The sequence below is a fragment of the Pinus tabuliformis genome, chromosome 2_1, assembly GCF_031772625.1.
Source record: "Pinus tabuliformis cultivar Carrire ecotype Pingquan chromosome 2_1, CPIR1, whole genome shotgun sequence".
Lineage (NCBI taxonomy): Eukaryota > Viridiplantae > Streptophyta > Pinopsida > Pinales > Pinaceae > Pinus > Pinus tabuliformis.
In genome coordinates this window covers 872,158,191-872,180,755 of record NC_142299.1, presented here as the reverse complement: position 1 = coordinate 872,180,755, position 22,565 = coordinate 872,158,191, and the positions used below count along the sequence as shown (strand labels likewise).

General features: G+C 39.2%; 1 protein-coding gene across 1 annotated transcript in view; it reads left to right on the top strand.

Annotated features, from left to right (window-relative positions):
• Positions 1 to 973: 973 nt before the first annotated feature.
• Positions 974 to 22,565, top strand: part of LOC149203432 (long chain base biosynthesis protein 1b-like) — a 233,294-nt gene continuing 211,702 nt past the window's right edge. The window contains exon 1 of the mRNA XM_089403432.1: positions 974 to 1,348. The gene's annotated coding sequence lies outside the window, so the exon portion shown is untranslated. The remainder of the gene's footprint in view (positions 1,349 to 22,565) is intronic.

Below are 22,565 nucleotides of genomic sequence, written 5' to 3'. Positions count from 1 at the left end.
TATTAGTAATAAAACTAAATAAAAAGGGGGGTTGTTGCTGGCCACAACACCAACTCAGGGTTTGGCCACCTGGGGTGGTTACTCAGTCTTTGAGTGAGCTGTAGCCCCTGTAGGATGTTATGAGATGTTAGTTTGTCTTCAATAGTCAGCCCCACTTCCTTAATGAGATCTAGGAGGTTGGGTCATATCCTAGCAACCGTCCCTCTCACGTTTACCCTGACAGGCCAATGAAACTGGGTAAATGGGGGAAGGGTGGTTATACAAAGCCTACCCACTTATGGACTATCAATAGGTAATTTCAAGTGGTATGTTAAGTCAACGTGCATTTGCAAATAACGACCAATAATAACAATGCCACAACTGATTTGAGAACTAAGTTATGATATATATATATATATATATATATATATTCTAATGAGGCGATAATTTCACTTGGACGACCATTTCTCCCTGAAATTTAGTCATTTTTTTTTTCAAAAATATGATCATATATGGTGTAAATGAATTTAACAACTTCAAAAATCCATATAACATTCTCAAGTTTAACAACTATAACCTGGATTTCCAAAAATTTCTACCAATTTTTTTGTTCTTCTGGAAAAGTGGAAACAGAAAAACATTTTATTTTAAAATGTGAGGCTTTCAAAGACAATAGGGAAAGTTATATAGATACGCTGACAGCTAGCTTTTGGGATAATCTATTTAGCGAGGGGTTTGTCGAGAAGCTGAGAGCATTTATTTTGAAGCTTTACAAAAAAATGGCCGAATACATCAAACACATGAAGAAACAATCTGTCCCATATGCTATTTTTAGCTTCGTGAACATTAAAATAATTTCTTTCCTTTTTTCCATATCATAAAAAAAATTTAAAGTTAATCCTCGTTAAAAACATCGTGTTTCAATTTATTTCAAAATGGGTGTCACGGTACCAAGTCGACGACGACGACTCTACACCAAGACCAATTCGATATCTTGTACCCGCTCGAAGGAAGCTGCGAAGTGGGTGAGCTCGGCACCAACCCTTTCCTTTTGTGTTTGACGCAATAAAGATCCCGCAGCACACCCTCGACCAAAGCCATACTGCGTGAAAGAGTCGAGGTCGCGGGATTTCTCGATATAGGGTTGATGTGCCTCAACAGATTGTAAGTTCGGGTGGTCTCTTAGAGTAATCTTGCCAAGACAAACACCAACGGACTATTCCATTGGACTCTTCCAGCACATTCGATTTACATACTACCCGCAGAGGGCAATAGGGCCAGTTTCCGAGTTTCCCCACGCAAGTTTGACAGGATTTGGATCCGGAAACTCACGAAAGGCTTGGTCAAGACTAATAATCAACCACGTCAGGTTACTCCTCAGATTATTTTTTTTTTTTTTTTTTCTGCAAATCGGTAATTTTATGGTTCCAAATGTAGAAATATTGATTGTAGTTTATTCCCCATGGGTAATGCCTGTTTGATTTTTTTTTTCAAATAAATTATTACTGGTTAAAGTCTGCACATTTCTGTTTAGAGGTCGGTGGAGGGATTGAATTAAATTTTCTTCATAAAATTTGACCAGAATTAAACATTTGGTTTCTCTAACTAGTGTTGGGGTTGCTCAGCCATTGCCTTTGGAGGTGTTTCGTATATTTGTCAACGTTTTGTAAATCTGAAAGGAATTTGCGTGTACAGTTATACGCGTGGTAGATGAAGCTCATTATAATTTGTAATTTCCTCTAAAATTTCTGGATGAAAGAAAATTCTCTCCAGCCAGTTCTAAATATGGGTCACAGGTATGATCATCTTTTCTTGATTAATGACATGTTGTGTAGAATTCTGTAAAAACAGCTTTCATAGACCTAGTTGTGATTTTAAAGACAATAAATTTAGGTTTGGGAATAGTAGGGCAAAGATGCAGATATTTTACAGTGAAGGAACCTTCACGGAAGCATCTCTCTCCGCAGACCTTTCTAGCAATTTCGTGGCTTTCGGTGACTGAACGTGGATACAGTGGGGAAGGAAGCTCAGATTTGTGAAATGAGTTGGCATAGGAACAGACGAGAAGAGCCTATGCGTGCCAAGTTTGAGCCCCACGAACTTTCTTTGCTGGTATATAAATATTCTGGGTTTGATTAAAAGCTGAGCAGTGAGCCAATGATGTATTACAGTGGAGAATACTACCTGGTATACGCTTTTGCAACTGGAAACTGACTTGGCCCCTGTACTGAAGGGTATTTTCTAATTTAATTACCAGCAGGGGCACCATATTCGGCGTTAACAGAGACATATCAGATGCCAACAGTGCATTCCGTCGACGGCTCTAGATACCTGGACCTATATTCAGTCATTGATTCTGCTCGTTGTTATAATACTAATATATTCAGTCATTTTCTCTTGCTGTTATAATACTAATATATTCAGTCATCGATTCCGCTCGCCCCCTCCAGGGTGCGGTCTGTGTTCCTGTTTCTCCTCATTCGACAGCAACACATCTGTTCACCGTCACCATCGCATCACTCTGGCTTTGGACATACACAGCAGCACTGAAACAACCATATGAATGTTACTGCTATTATTATTACTGAAATAGAACAGGAGCCTGAGGATGCACGTCAAGTGTTTGACGGAATCTGCCCACTAAATTTGACAGTCACTCTGATACCAAGATGGCTGTAGACGGGTCTTCTCTAAATCTTTTGATGAATCTTACTGCTGAGGAACAGACAGAGACAAAAGAATGGGTTTCAAATCCAGGGATTGGATCTGTGCAACAAGATGAGTTGTGCCAAGATGACATGTTTAGCCTTGCTGAATTATCAGCTGTTGAAAACCAGCGAGAGCAAGTGGTAGTCAGCCCGACCGATATAGCCATGGAGTTCGATTTCTCATTCTGGACAGCTTAGGGAAAATAAATGTTGCGAAAAATGGAATTTCTTGAAACTGAAAACAAGCAGCTCCGTTCAAAAATACACACCCTCTCTGCTAGAGTTTTAGAGGTGGAGGGGGATAATTTATCCCTTAAGAGGATGTTACATGAAACCAAAGAGCAGGAAATTCTCAATCCTCAAATGGTGCACTGCATGCATAAATTCTTGACCTTAAAAGCAAGCAAGAAGAAGTCTGATCCCAACAAGCCACCTTCAAACAAGAAACCGATACACACATCAATTCTTGGGTACAAGTCGTTTGAGGGAAGGATAAAACTCCTACCCCTCTTGCAACAGTTGAGGAGGTCGCACAAGCAAAACTAATGGAAGAACGCAACAAACGGGCAAGAAAATTGAATCTCAAGGTGAGAGGTCTCCCCTTACTCCACCCCTCTCTGGATCCTATGGAAGTGGGGGCTAGGTTCCTTCGGGACACCCTTAGCCTCCCTGATATAGTTTTAGATAGAGTCTGGTTGGCTATGACTCCACTCTCTTCCTCAAGTTTCGGACTGCATCTGATCGACTCCGCGCCCTCAGGGCTAAGAGGAAGTTGTTTTCTCTTCCCAATAGGATTTTCTTGGACGAGGACCTCACTCGAGCATAGGTTGTAGAACTTAAACAATCCAGAGAACAGGTTATGGTAGCACAACAGGCAGGGAAATGGGCAGTTATCAGGAATCTTCGGGCGACTTCGGGACTCCTTCCCACCTGGTTGGGAACCCCGAACTGGAGGTTCCAAATGACGGGCCCGCTTGGGGGGCGACAGGGTACAGGGATTTCTATCCATTGTTGGAATGGTAATGGATCTTTCTGGTCATTGCCAGGACTCTTGTATGACGCTTTTGAATCAACGGACATCCTCTTCGTGATCGAGACTCATGCGAGTCCTGTTCGACCCGTCCTAGATATTGCAGGTTACCATTGGATCTCAGTTTGCAGGCAGGAGACAAGGAGCTCAAGAGGGGTCGGAGGATCAAGTGGAGTTGCTTGTTTGGCTAGTGACTCACTTCGGAACAAGGTATCTTTCGTAGTCAAAATGAGTTTGCTAGGTTTATGTGGATTCGGGTTAGCGTCAGAGTCTCTCCTCTGAGGGACATCTACATTGCAGTTTGTTACTCCCCCAGCCTTTTCACCATTTTTTGTCCATAATGGCTCAAATGGGGACCCCTTTATAGACTTGTACACCGACATCACCCAGTACTCTGCTGTTGGGGAAGTCATCCTCCTAGGTGACTTCAATGCTCGCACTAGAGATCTCTAGATCCCTCTCCATGACCGATCAAAGGATGTGTTTTATACCTAGGGGATAGATCTAGATTCAGTAGGGCTTCACCGGATGTCAGATGATGCTTTGGGGCCCACTACAGTTTATGGTAAACATCGATTGCAGTTGGGGGAATCCAAGGAGTTGTTGATTCTAAATGGTCTCCCCTGTTTCCCAGTCTCTCGCTTTTTCACATGCCGGCCATATGGCGGGAATGCGAGTGTAGTTGATTATGTACTTGCTAGCCATAACTTACTCCCTTTTATTCGCTATTTCTCAGTCTCCCCCACCCCCCTTGTTGATCATGCACTTCTTTCCTTCTCTCTCCGGTTTGAACCTCCCTTTCCACCCCATCCCTCCCCTTGGGGCCCACCTCGAACCACGAGCATATCTAGGGCACTGATGGCTGCCTTCTTCACTAGGTTCTGATATCTATTTTACTCTTTGCTGACGACGTGGTCCTCCTCTCCTCATCCCCATAAGGATTACAGAGGCAGCTGGATGCCTTAGCTTTGTTTTGTGATCATCGACAGTTGATAGTTAACCTGGGTAAAACCAAGGTTATGATCTTCAACAGGGTGAAGAAAACCTCATACCTTCACTTTCTATTCAGAGGGGAGGAGATTGAGATCACCAACACGTATACTTGGGTAAAACCAAGGTTATGATCTTTAATGGGGTGAAGAAAACCTCATGCCTTCACTTTCTATTTAGAGGAGAGGAGATTGAGATCACTAGCACGTATACTTACTTGGGGGTGCAATTCTTAGGTCCTCGCTTCAGTTTGCGACTAACACTTCAACCTCGGATCAACAAAGGATATGGATCCTTAGTCCTTCTCGAGAGACAATGCTTTCGACATCACTTCCAGGACATCTTGTCCAAGATGAGCCTCATGGACACCTTGATCTGTCCCATTATTCTATATGGCTCAGAGATTTGGGGACTGTCTTTACTTGAGTCATATTGGGGTTCAGCTAAGAGAGTCTAGATTCTTCTTTTCCGTCGCATCATTAGGTGTAAACTGATAGTATCGCAACACATCATCCTTGCAGAGTTTGGAGCTCAGCCCTTTCGGCTTGAGACAGTTTTCAGATTGGTTTCATTCTTGCATCGTGTCCAGGGCTTTGCAGACTCGATATAGAGTAGGGACCGTTATCCTTACTTGGCATATTGCTTTTCTGAGACTATTGCCCGTTCTACTCCCTTAGGCTGAGCCAGATGTTGGTTTACAGGAGTTTCAAATCTCTTAGAGTCAGTGGGAATTCAGTTGGATCGTCTCCCTCCTTTCCGATATTCCTTAGATGATCCTAGTCACCATTTACCTACTACATAGGAACTAAACAAGATCATCAGCGAGGACATCTACAGGCAGTTCGTCCAGGTCACCTGTGTCACTCCTCCTAGAGGGTTGCGCCCAAAGATGGCCTTCTATGTTGAGCACTTCTTAGAGTTGAGAGATGGGCTCATTGTTCGACCCTGGTATATGTTTCACCATTGGATGCATGCTCTTCGTATTCCTCTAGGCCAATTTAGAGTAGGTCCTCATAGACTTCGGGTAGAGACAGACCACTAGGTGGACAGACCAAACAGACTATGCCAGGTGTCACTTAGAGGAAGTGGAGACCGAGGTGCACTTCATTCTTGGATGCCCTGTCTACTACGGGATCAGAGGAAGGTTTCATTGCTTGTTCATAGATTCTCGGATCTTCGCCGACTTTTTCAGGTATCTCGATCAGAGATGTTTGGCCCTATATATGTAGGAGGCTCTCAGGTTCCGAGTGCATATTCTTTAGCCTCCCATCACACCAGACCCCACACAGAGGATCACGACATTTTTCAGGGTACTACCTTCAAATAAGGGCACCAAGAGATCGATTGATACTAGTACGTATCCAGACTCCAGATCAGTGAGTATCTGTGGGACCTCACCTTGCCACACGAGATCTTAGCAACAAATCTGTCTTAGATTCGTTCCTGGGAGACGGACTAGGTCCTGCAGCATTCAGCAACGTGTCAATCCCCCCAGGAAATGATTTAGTGGACAGTCCGTGCTTGCCACCAGCTCTTCATCGGGCCAACAAACTTTGTTGAGTTTCTTCAATGTTATTCATTCAGCCTCGGATGTTAGGAGAGATTGGTTTGATCCTCAGACCTATTAGCTCCTGGATCTTCTCCCCTAGGGCCAGATGTTGATTTACTTTATGCATTGTATCTTTTATAGGAGACTGTTTGGTTCTCTCGCTTTGTATAGACATCATTGTACTCAACAGTCCCTTTGACCTACTTTGTGGTCATTAGCTGGACATAAATACAATTATCTTATCTTATCTTATCTAGGTTCGTAATTTTTCACAATTTAGCTTACATTCCTTCGATAATCAAGTTACACAGTATTGCCAAGGTTTCCAAAAGCTAGAATTACAGATTTGATATAACATTGGACCCGTGGAATCATTAATCGAATGTGCATCAAATTGAAATCTAAGGGATCGAATTCCATCGTGTGAGTCATATATATGGTTATGAGGCAGAAAATGTATTGAAATCATAGTGCTATCGATGCCTGACAGATGATCAACATAGTCACGAAATTAATAATAACATTTGATTTGGCACAATCAGTCATTAAAATCTGATTTGTCATTTTAGGCAATTTTCCTAAGAATTACATTCAATTGTTATTTCATTTCATGGTTTAAAGGAACAAGTGTCACATGCACTGGTTTGTTTCCAAAAGTTATTTTTATTGGCATTACACTATTGGGATTAAGGAATGAACATACACTTAAGGGTTTTCTAATGAATAATCTTCCATTAGCATTTTGAGTATCTTGCCTTTATACACAAGAAGATATAAATTTATCTCACAATGGTTATGATTTCACTTGTATTACATGTGGGGTTTTAAAAAATATATAGGTTCAAGACAATTTCATTTATACACTGCAATTTTTTTGAATTCAAATGACAAACTTACCTATTTTATTGTAAAATTCTTTGGTATAGATGAATGATGCATGAACTTAATTAGATTTGCTCGAGGATGTATGGAATGACTCTAGTTTGAATATCCATTATTGGAAGGCAACAACTTAACGTATGCCACTGACTGGCCCACCCAAAGAACCTACCTAACAATGTTTCTATTTATCTACAACCCATAATACTTCTTTGGAATCGGTTCTCTTTTTGAGAGATGATAGCTGGTTTGCTTTCTTTGTCTTGGTTCAAATCCAAGCATCTTTGAATTTCCACCATGTGGTTTTCATCACGCTTACTTGTGCGTGTTCATATTCTCAGATGTTCATCGTTTCCGGCTTGAGAGGAAAGGGCAGCAGGGGCGGGGGTAAGATTCGAAGAGCAACAATAGTTTGTGGTATATACGTCATAAGACAGGCTAGGAAGGTAAGGTTATGGTTATCCCACACATATTTGATTATTCCATCCCTTCAAATAGCTAGTTTGGAAGCTAGCTCTTAAACTTTCAAATTCAATTTGTTGATGTACAAAGCGTAATGACTATATTAGGAATGATTGGAAGAACAAAGAAATAAAGCCAATTCTTTCTAGGGATTGAACCTGCTTAATGCACTAAGATCACACATTAATTTCTTCCAGAAACATTATTAAAATGAAGGGTTAAACTTATTTTTGGGATCACCAAAATATTTATATATCAAAATATAAAAAATTTAATTTAATTTAAATTAAATTAAAGTTTTGAATTTTAATCAAAATCAATCTCAAAATCTAGGTCGGCTTCACATATTTTCCCTAAATTATGGTATTCGTTTGTTCTCCAAAACTCTATAAATCTGTGACATAATGATCTTCCAAGGTGTTATGAATCTAATGGTTATCTGAATAATCTTTGCTCTGAGTTTCAACCTCGGCCTCGAGGAAAATAGCGTAATCTCTAGGAGGCCTGTTGAGCGAGGGGTTTGTATGTTTCTTTTGAGTTTGGTTTCGTGGAAGTTTTGCAAAAAATCACAGTCAATTCAAAGTCACATCTGAAGCAGGTTGTTTAGGAACTCTATTGTGGATTAATAATGTTGTGATATATCTTTGAGTGGATAGGCCCTTGGCCAACTTGAAAGGCTTCACTATATTAAATTCTGAAGCCTGTCAAATATAAATGTATAAAGATTTAGACTTGGTGCGGGTTCTATGACTTGGATGATTGTATCTACGCTCACCATCAAATATACTTGCGGTCTTAATGAGCTAAGAGGTACTGACGTTTGAACTGATCTAGCCAAGGGGCTCGCTGGAATTAAATGTATACTTGTAAGTACATGTCACTCAAATTGTTGACTGTATATATGTATGCGGCCCTAATAAATTGTAACGTATTAAGGTAATTTCGCCCTAGTTTTCTTGCACATTCAGGATTTAGTTCACAATTTCCCTTTCAATTTATAAAAAATAAACATTTTTAATAAAGAATATGACCACAGTAACAATATAGCAAGGTATTATAATTCAATTCAACAAATAGTATTGATTGCATTGACTGCCCCAATAAGACATCAATCTAGCATCACTTTAATTCCTAATTCTAGAATCCAACAGGGAAGACTAATGAATTCATTAATTCCAAACGCACTTCAAGAATACTCTTGTTACATTAAACTAATTAATCTAGCTTGCCTCAGTTGTGAGCGTTTCCGCTCAAATTAATTTATTGGTTGATTAGCGTTTGTTGCAAAGAAAAACCCACGCAACCTTCAGCACACTTCGTTCGCTGACTAATTTGGAATTGCGTAGATCAAAATGGCGTTATGTTCACTACAGCAAGGGTTGATTATACGTCTAGTTATTACGTAGGTTTACATCTATAAACTAGGGTTTCTGTCCCATGCGTTCTATCTCCACAAACTGTACCCAGCTCCAGCGAGGGTATTTTAGGTCATTCGTTCTACTTTCATATTAACAACTTCGGACTTCTTTGGAATCTCTAGAACAAAGACTCCCGAATTTGTGTGTAATCCACTTCCTTCTTAAGGCGATTTCTTGTTATAGAAGACCCCTGCGAAGGCAAGTAGTTACTCAAAACTTTGCAAGTCTAATTTCCAGCGATGGTTGTAAGGGACTTCACTCACCTCCAATGAAGCCTTGTCCAGACATCAAAAAATATAAACAAACTGTTCCCAAAATCTTCTACAAATTTCGTTGTTTTCAATAGAGTGATTTTCCCTGCAGCTAGAACAAGAGACAACAAGAATAAATTTTACTGTTCTTCCCATATAGGGGTTCCTGTGCTAGATAGGGGTTTTGCCTTGGCAGAGTGCTTACATCTTGTGTCTTGTGTTTTTGTGATCTTCATACACACATAATTTGGTAATTGCTTGACAAAAGGTAATATAACAAAGAAGTAAAAGAAGCCAACACAATTCAAAAGTAATTATCAAGAAAGAGGAATCTAACCCTGACTCTACTAGTATTGATTTCCCAACATGGTATCAGAGCTAAGGTCAAAGAAGATTGAAGATCACTTCGTTGGCTTAAAGGAAATGATTACTCCCTCTATGATAAGAATGGGATTCAATATTGCAGGAAGCTGGATCAAGAAGATCTTCAACTACTTATTCAACAAGGTCAAAAGCCAAGGGTTCTTAGCTGCATTTACAGGTTCACTTAATGATGATAATGCATGGATAATTGACAGTGGAGTATCAAGGCATATGACAGGGGAAAGTAAACAACTTCAAACTCTATCAAAGGAACCATCTTCTCATGTAGTGGAATTGGGAGACAACAAATACTATGCTGTTAGAGGCCTAGGATCAACATCTTTGAAGCTGGAGAATGGAGCTAAACTAGACCTCAACAATATACTATACGTTCCAGAATTGAAAAAGAAATTGCTTTCAATTTCTTGCTTAGAAGATAAAGGGGATAGAGTTGCTTTTGTTGATGGAAAGGTTTGGTTTGGAGAAAAGATTCAAGTATTGATAAAGCTAGGGTTATTGGAGTTCGTGAAGGAAGCTTGTATAGAGTCATTACACCACCTCCTCAAGCCATAGTTCATATGGAAATCAATCCCATTGAGCTATGATATAAAAGATGTGGTCATCTTCACTACAAGGTTATTCCAACTCTTAATCAACTTGTTCATGGCATCCTCGATATCAAAGAAGATCGTGAAGGAGTTTGCAAGGTATGTTCTTTGGGTAAACATACAAGAAAACCATTTTCAAATAGTGAAACAAGGTCGAAAGAAATATTAGACCTCATTCATTCTGATGTGTGTGGGCCTATGTCTGACAAATCACTTGGTGGTCATCTTTACTATTTGATGATCACTCTAGAAAGACATAGCTCTACTTTCTCAAGAAAAAGGGTGAAGTATTTGAAAAATTCAAGGAGTTTAGATTTGAAGTGGGAACCCTAACTGAAAGAAAAATAAAGACAGATCTGACAATGGTGGGGAATCCACTTCTAAAGAATTGATTGCATATTGTAAAGACGCAGGAATTAAGAGGGAGCTTATTGTTCCCTACTATTGCGAACAAAATGGAGTGGCTGAAAGAAAAATAGGACAATTGAAGAAGGTATACGAACAATGCTTCTTGATCAAGACTTACCAAAATTTCTATGGGTAGAAGCAACAATGACAACCATATATATTCAAAATAGAAGTCCTCATAGAATTATTGAGAATATGACACATGAGGAAGCATTCACAGGAAAGAAACCAAGTATGGACCATCTTTGAATCTTTGGGAGTCTTGGATATATCCACATTCCAAAGGAAAAACGAAAGAAGTTCGATTCTACAAGCATCAAAGGGATCTTCATTGGCTATAGTCTCTCCTCAAAGGCATACAAAATCTACATCAAGGAAGGAAGACATATTTAAGTAAGGATGTTCTATTTGATGAAAATCATGCCTACAAAAAAGATCCAAGGACATTCATATTGATTCTGATGACGAAGATATACCTATATTTGAAGAATAAGTACAACACGACAATCCATCTACATTTCAAGATGAAGAAGAAGGACCAAGTGAGCCTATTCAAGTTGTGATCATACCGAAGACAAGGAAGAAGCCAAATTGGTTAAAAGCTACTTGAAGATGTTGAAGGACATGGAGCTACGAAAGGAACCCTTAGAGAAAGTAAAAGGCCGAAAATATATTCTGGATATGCTACATATATGACAAAACTGACTGAAGCTGAAACATCTACATTTGAAGAAGCAGCTCATCAAGAAGTATGGAAGGAGGCAATGTAGGAAGAATATCAATCCATCATGAATTATGGGCTTTGGGAAATTGTTCCTAGACCTAGTGACAAATCGATTGTCACCTCCAAATGGATCTACAAGATCAAGCACGCTGTTGATGGAAGTATAGACAAATACAAAGCTAGATTTGTTGCAAGGGGTTTCTCTCAAAAGGAAGGCATAGATTATGAAGAAACCTTTGGTTTCATTGGCTGCTACAATGGGATGGAATATCCATCAAATGGATGTAAAGACAACATTTCTAAATGGGACCATTGATGAGGAAGTATACATTGAACAACCTGAAGGCGTTGAAGTAAATAGCAAAGACACTCTTGTTTGTAGTCTCAAGAAGGCCCTATATGGTTTAAAGCAAGCTCCCAGGGCATGGTATGCAAGAATGGATGCATACCTTCTAAGAATTGGGTTCGTGAAAAGCACTGTTGATCCAAATCTCTACATCAACGTTGTGGATAATGAGCCAATCATTATTCTACTATATGTGGCTGATCTATTCATTACATGTGTGGAGTGAAGGATACAAGAATGCAAGAAGATGCTAACAGCCGAATTTGAGATGAAGGATCTGGGATTGATGCACTATTACTGAGGTCTGGGAAGTATGGCAAAAGCCCGGGGAGATATATTTGGGGCAAGGAAAGTATATCATCAAGTTGTTGCAGAAATTTGGGATGATGGATTCCAAGCCCATGACTACTCCTATGATCACTAATCTCAAGAAGTTGAGGGGCTCTGACTCAAGCCTCGTAGATCCTACCTCCTATCATCAGTTGGTGGGTTCTTTGATGTATTTGGTAAATACTAGGTTGGATATATGCTTTGTTGTGAACATTCTTAGTCAGTTTCAGTTGGAGCCTGGTCATGATCATTGGATAGCTTTCCAAGCATATATTAAGATATCTTCGTGGCACTATACATCACTGCCTAAAGTACAATAGCAATGAAGTCAAGCTGATTGGCTTCACAGATTTTGATTGGGGTGGTAGCGAGACTAATGGAAGAAGTTGTACAGGTGGATGCTTTAGTTTGGGATCTGCCATGATCTCATGGATGAGTAGAAAGCAAGATCTTGTTGCTTTGAGTAGTGTTGAGGCAGAGTATGCGACTGCATGTGAAGTAGGAAAGGAGGCTGTATGGTTGAGGAAGCTTCTGACAGATTTGTTCGAGAAGACTCTGGATCCTACTGTGATAAACTGTGATAATCAAAGTTGCATCAAGATGTCTAGAGATCCTGTGTTTCATTTTAGGATGAAGCATATCAACAATAAGTTCCACTACATTAGGAACATGGTGCAGGATGGGATCATGAAGCTACAGTATGTCCCGACAGACGATCAAGTAGCTAATATACTAACAAAGTCTCTTCCTAATAAGAAGTTTGAATATCTTAGAAGCATGCTTAGTTTAGTTGATATTGTTGATCATTGTTGATAATGATAAAAGTTTGGAAGAGATTTGTTGAGGCTTTGTGTGTGAGACACATTGCCTGGGAGGACATCTGGCTGACACTATGTGTTGATGTCTGGATCCCAAAGTAGTGACGGTGGTGTTGGTCATGGAGCTCTGACCTCGGATATGCACATGGGTCCCTGGTTGATGGTTAGTTAGTAAGCCTAATGGTACGTAGAGAGGCTGAAAGCTTTAGTCCATCTTAGTCCCACCCGGATAGATTGCCCTGGTTATGAATCTAGTCTATGGCATCGTGAGTGCCTAAACTGTTGGAGGACTTTGGATAGATTGTCCTGATCAAGAATTTAGTCCATGGCATTGCGGAGCCTAAACTCTTCATTGTTCATATGGTTTGAGATCTTCCTTGTACTTGTATATGTTATTATGAATACCTCCCTAATTAAGAGGGAGTGTTGAAAAATGTAACTAGGTTCGGTCTTCATAAATGTATGAGTCATTATGTAATGTACTTGTCAAAAGAATGAAAATGTTTTATTATTATTATTATTACAATGACTTATTAAAGCATGGGTTTCATGATTGGGCCATCTTTTATTAGTCAAAGTCCCCATTGTGGACTCCTAGGATTTATATTGAGTCAATATAGTCATTGTATATAGAGACCCTTCTTGGGCCTTTGAATCATGTAAAAAGATTTAATATTGAGTCAAATTAGGTATTTGACACCTCCACACCAAGTCTGCCTCAAACATGGCAATTTGACTTCACTTCAAGCCTATATATACAAGCAGATCGAATTCATTTGGAGCACTCACTCACTCACTCATAAGTTCGATATCTAGAAGGAGGCCAAAAAGAAGTGTGAAGTTAGAGAAAGAGGAAGGAAAAGAGAAAATCGAAATTTTGGGCTATCTATCTCTCTCTTTTGGATTTCTCTAGGAGATTGAAGTTTTTCTTGTCTAGTCGAAGCTGTTGTTGCTGCTGCTGCCATTTGCTGGGTCGAAGTGCTGCTGCTTCTAGGTCAAAATTCTGGGTCGAAGTTGCTGGAAGAGAGATTGACTTGGTGGTTGGAGGGGGTCTGTATTTAGGTTGAAGAGTCTCAAGAAAACTATTGAAGGAAGAGATTTTGACTGGGCTTTCCTCTAAATAAGGGTTTTGCCCCGACAGAGTGCCTACATCTTGTGTCTTGTGTTTTTGTGATCTTCTTACACACATAATTTGGTAATTGCTTGATGAAAGATAACATAACAAAGAAGTAAAAGAAGCCGACATAATTCAGAAGTAATTATCAAGAAAGAGAAATCTAACCCTAACTCTACTAGCATTGATTTGTCAACACTTTTCCCGCACAACCATGATTGTTTCTGGAATTAGTTCCAGTTGCCCTTCTTCTTCTAATGGTGGTAATTCAATAGAGGTACAACCACTTAGTCCATGCCTTTTACTAACCTGTCGCATAGTTGCATAGATACCCTTCAATGCACTTATTCACTTTTTCTGTTTGACTGTCGATTTGAGGGTGATAGCTAGTGTTAGGGGTCAATTCAATTCCCATTGTGTAGATGTAGTCCCTACCTTGTGCTTTGGGTAACTCTGTGATGAAATCCATGGAGATGCTCTCTCATTTTGTTTTAGGATTGGTAGGGGTTGGAGAAGACCTGTAGGATGTGTATGATCAACCTTATTTTGTTGGCATGTCATGCATTCCTTGACGTATTTCATCACATCTTCCTTGAGCCATTTCAATGAGAATTGTTCCCGAATCTTTCGATATGTCTTGAAGAATCCTTGATGCCCAACTGGAGGAATATCATGTGTAACCTTTAAAATCTTCTCCCTGAGTGTAGATTCAAGAACTAGGTATATCTTGTCTTTATAATAAATGACTCCATCAACTATTTTGTACCTGTCATCCTGGATGATCTTGTCGATTACTTCTCCTTGATTGTAGATTCAGGAAGTGAGTATATCCTGTCTTTATAATAAATGACTCCATCAACTATTTTGTACTTGTCATCCTATATGATCTTGTCGATTAGGGTGCAAGTAAATTGGTTCTTGGCATACTCTGCTGAGAAGTGTTCCTTCTAATCTTCTGTGAGTTCCATAAGGGCACATGCTACTGGTTTCTTGGAGAGTGCATCGGCTACAACATTCTTCTTTTCCTTGATGACTCCCCTGACCCTGAAGGTGTTATACTTGGGTGTGCTTGAAAGGGTTGCAATCTTAACTAGTGGTCGTGTCTTATCTTATTCGCTGGGCCTTTCCTCTCGTGGTGGTTTTTCCTTGGATCTGTTAGGTTTTTCTTCTTCCTTTGCTTCTTTTTGCGGTGGTTATTCTTCAACATTCGAAGTGGGTTCCTCTCCTTCTTCCTCATCATTAGAGACTACTTCGATGTAGTGAATTTTTCCCTTACCTAAACAACGGTGACCTAGTTCCCATGGCTCCTTGCAATTGAAACATAGCTTCTTCTGCCTGAGTTCGCTTCGTGTTTCTTCATCTAGCTTGTCCTTTCTGGGCCCATCACGTTGAAAGGGCTTCTTCTCCTTATCTTTTGGAGGAATGAAAGGCTTGGATGGAGCCTTAGCTTTAGCGGCTGCATTTCCCATGTCTCGAGTCTTCTTGATAGCTTCTTGAAGAGTGGCGGGATTGAATGCCTTGACCCACCCTTGTAGGGGTTCAGCTAATGCTTTAGTGAAAAGCATGACTAATCACTCTTCAAATATATCTGTCACCATGACTGTGGTACATTCAAATTCTACAATAAACTCTTCATGTGACCTTGTTTGCTTGAGTAGTGCCAATTCTCTGAAGTGGATGTCTGGGTTCTTTCGATTGAATCTTTCTATCAGCCTTTGTGTAAAATCTTCATAAGAAGTGATGTTGGCATGCCCCAGAGTTACTAGACCATGATACCACCACTCATGCGCTTCCCCTTCTAAATGTAATGTGGCAAATTGGATTGTGTCTGCTTCAGCCATAGGATTGAGCCTAAAGTAGGTGTCCAATTTTTGCACCCAAGCCCTTGCTGTACATTTAGATGATCCATCAAATGAGGGTAGAGGAAGTTTACTCACCTTGCATGCCAGTTCCCCATTAAGCTGCCCCCGGGGTCTATTCCTGTACCTGAAGTCGCTGTATTCATTGAAGGTCATAACTGCTCGAGTGTTCTCATCCAATCTTGCATAGTCTTGAATATATGCATTAAGAAGTTGATTTGGATCCACTGCGTCTTGGGCTGTCACCCCTTGATTGTTTGTGAATTAGAGAAGTAATGGTCGGAAGTAACGAGTTTATTTAATCTTTTTGTCTAGGGACATTATCAGTTTATTAATGTCCTGGAGCAAAATCACCTTGTTATGGGTTAGGTACCATGTATTTTAATTTATTAAAGTCACATGTGTTATAAAGTGACTTTATGTGAAATGTACATAGTGCACTTTATAATATTAAAGTGACTTTTATGTTTTAAAACTCACTTTACGAGAGAAAAAAGTGCACAAGGTACAAAATAGTAAAAAGGTTTCTAGTTCTTTAAGTTAGCAGGACAACATGAGGAAGGCTCAAGAGAGGGAAATAATCTCTAAGGTTAGGTTTTCCTCACAAATGAAAGACAAAAGGAAAAGGACAAGGGTTTTTGCCTATGATTCTCATGTGTGATATTGAGAAGGTCAAGGAGAGTGTATGAGGAAAAGGAGCACTTGAGCTAGCAAAGGAGAGCTAGAGAGTAGCTTGAAGGGAGGAGAAAATTGCTGAGCACAAGGAGAAGGGCTCGAACTTCTAATGTCACTATCAACTCGAATTTCTAGTAGAGAGTTTAGGCACGAGTTTCCAGGATTACACACCAAGAGTTCTGTTGAGTTTGCTTATGCATTTAGGTCGAGTTCCAAGTCGAAATTTATGCTAGGTATTAGTTGCTTCCAGGTCGAAATATGAGGCAATGTATAGGCCGAGCTTGCATGTTGGTTATCAATGTTGTTGGCAAATAGTTAGATTGAGCTTCAAGGCAAATAACAGTCTGTGTTTTGTGCCGAGTTTTGGTAGTGAAATAAGGACAAGGCAGGTCGAGTTTTCTTGGGTTGTTTAGACCAAGTATTAGCCCCCTGTGAGCATGATTTTTGGATTGCCTTGAGTGCACAATGTGAGGCTGTCAAAAGTGGTATAAGTGGCAAAAAATCACTACATTTTAGGCTCACTTTGGCATCGAAACAACTAAATGTTAGTGCATAGAAAACTAAACTTACTCAGGTTGAGTTCACTGAGGAGAGGGCTTGATTTTCAAGGTGACCTGGCAGTGGCTTCAACAAGACTATAAGGGAGATAAGTGATTTTTCTCTCTATGTACAAGTCTCCTTAAAAGCAATATAAAGACTCTCTTAGAACTTGTTTTCCCCTTGTGGGTTTTTCCAGGGCCAATTGACCAAAAACAACAGTGTACATGTGTAAATTTTTTTTGTGGTTGTGCTTACATATTTTCTCTCTTATTAATTGTGCAAAATTTGAGAAGTATAGTAGTCCTTGTTTCAAGTTAAATGCAAAATGAATTTCATATAAGTCATATATGCTTATGATGGGTTTTGGGCATTAAACCATGCAAAAACTTGAAACTATGTGGGCTACAACAATATAATTTTTTTCGTCATGGATAATGTCCCTGCATCACTACATTGTTAACTTTGTTAGTGAATTAGTGGATTGACTTAATAGAAGCAAATAATATATCTCTATTACCCTTTAGGGTATGTGTTTTATATAACATTTTCTCTACTTTTTCTCAGCGTTTGAACGCTCTTAATATACGTCAATGGATTGCATTAATTGGAAGCTCCAATGGACAAGAAGCCCTAGAAGGAAGCTCCTGTGGTGTGGTCATGATGCCCCGCATTTGATGAGGAAATTGAATGAGAAGAACAATGAATTTGTGAGCAAGACCGTCATCATCTAATAGTTCTTGTCATGCCATTTCCAATGGTAGGTTGCACATTAAGTGGTTCCTCCATGGTTGGCCCTCCTAAAGCACAAACATTTATTAAAAATGCGCATGTTCAATGGTAACACAAATTTATGGTTACATTGGGGTTTCGACAATGGTCTTCGTTGGTTATTATTTACTAAAAGTAATTAACTCATTTCGGTTGAGATCGTGATTTGAGTTGATGGCTTTGACTCAACCGTTGGCTCGAATTTTTTTTGGTAGTCAGTCCAAGGTCGACTCTCATGAATTGTGAACCGGATATATATATGTATGCAAGCGCTCGATTGAATTATCAAATCAAATGAAAAAGTTAAATTCTTTACATATGAATTGTTTTGCGAGTTTGAGTGCAAAGTTTATGTTCTGTTGCAAAATACTAATTGTGGAACAAACTAGTGCAAGCAAAGGCAACACAAGTTTTGATATCGGGTTTGAGGTTGATCTTTTTCTTATGGTTTGGTCACAAAACTACGTTTGAGTTTCATGCACCTCTAAAGAGTTTTGCTTGATGCATGTCATGATTTCAACACACGTGAAGTAAATACATTCAACACTCCGTGATCACGTGGTTAGGTTGGTTTCATTGACATCTAATTGGGGCTATGACATTCCATTCATATACAACATATCCCGCTTTGTGATTGGCATGACGAGAGGTTGTGCATGCCACCATAAATGGTGCGATTGAAACTTGGTTGCAATAGTATAAGCAAAATTAAACCTTTGGCAGAGGTAGAGTTGAACCTTTAGTGAAGAGTCTTGTCTATCCATGGTGGAGTTTAATTGTTAGAGTTTAATACTTGGATTTCACATAAGGGAGCTTAACTAGACTGGGTATCTATATATATATATATATATATATATATATATCAAAGGTGGAGCTTATTATTTGACAACAAAGGCATAGGTTGAATGTCCACTCTCGAAAATAACAAAGGCAGAGGTTGAATGTCCACTTTCTAAAATAACAAAGGCAGAAAGATTGATTACAATTTGGTGGATTCCGAAATATTGAAGCCTGAGTTCTACATCTATCCAAAAATAGCGGAAGTTGAAAGGTCAGTGACTTAGCGGAATTCATTAGCGAAGGCCAAAGTCTGTGGCCTAGTTACATAGTGAAGGCTGAAAGTCTGCAGCAGTGGTGAATATTAATGTTAGTCCACAATTCGACTACAAATAGTGGAATAACAACATAATCAAGTTCTAAGCCTCTATATGGAGTCAGTTCAATCATGCGAAAAACAAGTTATTCTATGAACGTTGTGTGGTAAAGTATAACGAGTAACCAAGTCGTGAGGTATGTGCATGGGTTGTTGATTGTCACATGTTTGATCTCACTAAGAGACATAGTTTTTTTATTTTTCATTTACTGGCAAATTGTCTCACTTTTAACAGTTGCTGGTGGCTAGTGCTGGAATCTGGCAAGTCATCTGGTGGGTGCCTGGAAAGAATATATTTGTAGAACGTTTAATTCAATACATGGTTTGATATAGTGATTTTGGATTATTTAAGTCATTATTAATTCAAATTGAAAACCGAAAGATGTTGGGCGATCAGGGTTGAGAATTAGATGCAACTAGACATGTTTGAAGTTGTTTTGACTGATATTTGATGGCCATAATATGTTTTGGAAATCAATGAGCATGTTGCAAGTGCCTTGGTTACATGAAGTGATCAGGGTTGTGTTGAGGAGAGTTATCTTGTTGGTGACATCAGTGACAACAATGGCATTAACAACAAAAATGTGACAATATTATGATAGTTGGACAAAAGCAGAGGCAATGCAACAATAGTATTGACAATAGTGGTTATGTAGTGCAATCATCAAATATAGTGTTTGAGCAACGTATTCAGTGTGATCTATCTTATTCTTTTATCTTCTATCTTAGGGGTGGCAGGGTGGTGAAAGTGAAGATTGAAGTCTCCTTCAAGTTGGAGCCTGAGAACACTTTAGGGTGGTGCTAGGACGAGTTGGAGCTTGTAGAGTGTTGGAGCATCCTTTTACTTGGAACTGATAAAACCAGGGGGTTAGAGCCCTTTTCTAATTGGAGCTAGTAAATCAGGGTGTTGGAGCATCCTTTCAGTTGGAGTTGATAAAACTAGGGGGTTGGAACCTCCTTCCAGTTGCAGTGGGTAAATCTTGAAAGTTAAAGCTTCCTATTGATGTAATCTTTAAGATCTACATTAAAAGTGTTTGGTGTTTTTTCTTTCGGAAGGGTTTCCACCAAAAAATCTCATGTGTATTGTCTTTGATGTTGTGCATTGTTGAATGGTGTTGCTAATAGTTTAATGTTTACATGATATAATTAAAATTGTTAAAGAGTGCACAATATTGATTCACCCCCCTCTCAGTACTATTTATTTTTTGTAGCTATGGCAGGTCTTCATAATTAATATTTTAGCCCTCCAAATATATGTAATAATAAATTCAACACATGTTCTTCATGCTGGTTTCAAAAGAGAAATTGAGTTTTAAATTGTGAATTTTTTGCTCCAAGATGATCAAGTCGGCCCAACTTGTAGAGGCAACCCTTCAGAGTCCCATAACGCTAAATATGCATCACTCGTCCTCCTCCACAAGACACAATTCGGATCATCACACAACAAAATATCTTCTGCGCATTCATGCGAAAGAGACAAAGACAAGAAGGCCGAAATTAGCACTTGACCGATCTCTCTCTCTCCCTCTCTCGTTTGACCTCGCACGTGTGGAGTTTCTCTCTTCTATTGACCTTGCATGTGTGGGAGACAGGACGAGTTTTCTGGGCATATTTGGGCAACATGACCAAGATTTTTTGGGTGCAGAAGAACGCCGAAATTCAACCCTAGCAAAGAAGATCAGGCCGAGTTTCTTGGGCAGCAGTATGACTTGCGTAGAAGACAGTTTGACTAGTGTTCTATTGCTGGTTTGTATCACTTTGTTTTGGTTGGAAAAGATCAATTGTATCTCTTGTTGAACTGAATAATTTCTCTAAGGAAAAGGTTGTTGGGTTTTTTCCCCAAGTGGGTTTTCCCTAGGTAAATCTTGTGTTATGTTTGTGTGATCTCTATTGTCCTACTGCTTTTGATGGTTGAATTTATGAAATATTAAGTGGAAGTGCTAAAGAATATATACATATCATTGGAAGTAATTATCTGTTTCAGAAATTTGTCCTTGTATCTATTGCACTTGAAAAATAAACATGGTATCAGAGCTTTGGTGAAGGGAAGAGGACGTTGAGATCACTTTTGAATTTATCTACTTCTGCAAATTTATCTTTTAGACCAGATCTATGACCATGGGTTCTATATTAAGACAAAAAACAAGTTGGAAGGTGCTACAAACTTCAGGGCATGGAAGACAATGATTGATCTTATTCTTGTAGAAAATGATGTTTTGGATCATGTGAAGGGCAAGGTTACTAAACCACAAGATGATGAAGGGAAAAAGAGATACAAGAAGAATGAAATCATAGCCATGAGGATTATTGTGGAATCCATCAAAGATCATTTGATTCCATATGTTTCAGGTTTGGATTCTTCAAAGAAGATGTATGATGTCCTAGTTGGATTGTATACCATTAACAACATTGGTAAGAAAATGAGTTTGAAGAATGAACTTCCTGATGTTAAAATGGAAAAGTATGATACCATGGCTTCATATTTCATGAGGATCTCTCAATTGAGAGATCAACTTCAAGCTATTGATGAAGTTATTCCTGATATAGAACTTGTGACTACAACACTTAATGGTTTGCCTAACTCATGGGATTCATTTACATCTAGTATTTGTGGCATAAAAGAAATTCCAAGTTTTGAGGAATTATGGACCTCATGTACTCAAGAGGAATCTAGACTTGTCTCAAAGGGGAAGATTCCAAGACCTCAAGATGGTGACTCTCAAGCGTTTACAAGCCACTCTAAAAATGGCAAAGGAAGGAGAAATTTTGGAAAGTTTCAAAGGAATGCAGGTAGAAGACCAACTCCTCAAGAAAAGAAGGATATTCAATGTTTTCGTTGCCACAAGTTTGGTCATTATAAAAATCAATGCACTGGAGGGAAGAATGATAAGAAGAGGAAGGGCAAGCAACAAGCTTCAACAACAAATAGTGATGATGATGAGCATCCACATTAGAAGAAATCCAAGAATGTCACTACTAAAGCATTAGTAGTTGATGATAAGGATGTGAACATGTCTTTCTGGGTTGACAAATTTGCAAATAGATTTTAGTGATTTCTGCAAGTAAGCTAGGAGTAAGAGGGAGTTGACGATTCCCTAGAATCCTCAAACGATAATTATTTTACATCTCTTTTCCTTAATTATTGCTTTATTATTTTGTTAGCCTCTTGTCTTTGATTCTTTCGCTGGGGCATAATCGTTTCTTCCATGACCTCCTAATGAGGGTTGCAGATACATTATAAAGGCTGCCAAGGCTTTGGCAGCAGATGAAAACATTAGGAAGAACAAAGCAATGTTTGTGGCAAGAGGATTCTCCAAGGATTAGTGATTTGTGTTCAAGAGGGAGAAGTTGTACTTCTATCATGACTGGAAGAGCTCCTAGTTTTAAGGGAGCTGGTAGGCTAGCAAGTTTGAAGGATGTCATTATGTCGAGATATGTGGAAAGTCAATAATGATTTCCAAGTGGATTTACAAGATCAAGCATTTGGTAGATGGCAAAATAGAAAATTACAAAATGAGGTTTCTCCCAGAAAGAGGGAGAGGACAATGAGGAGACAATTGCTCTAGTTAACAAAATTACCTTAGGGCTTTGAG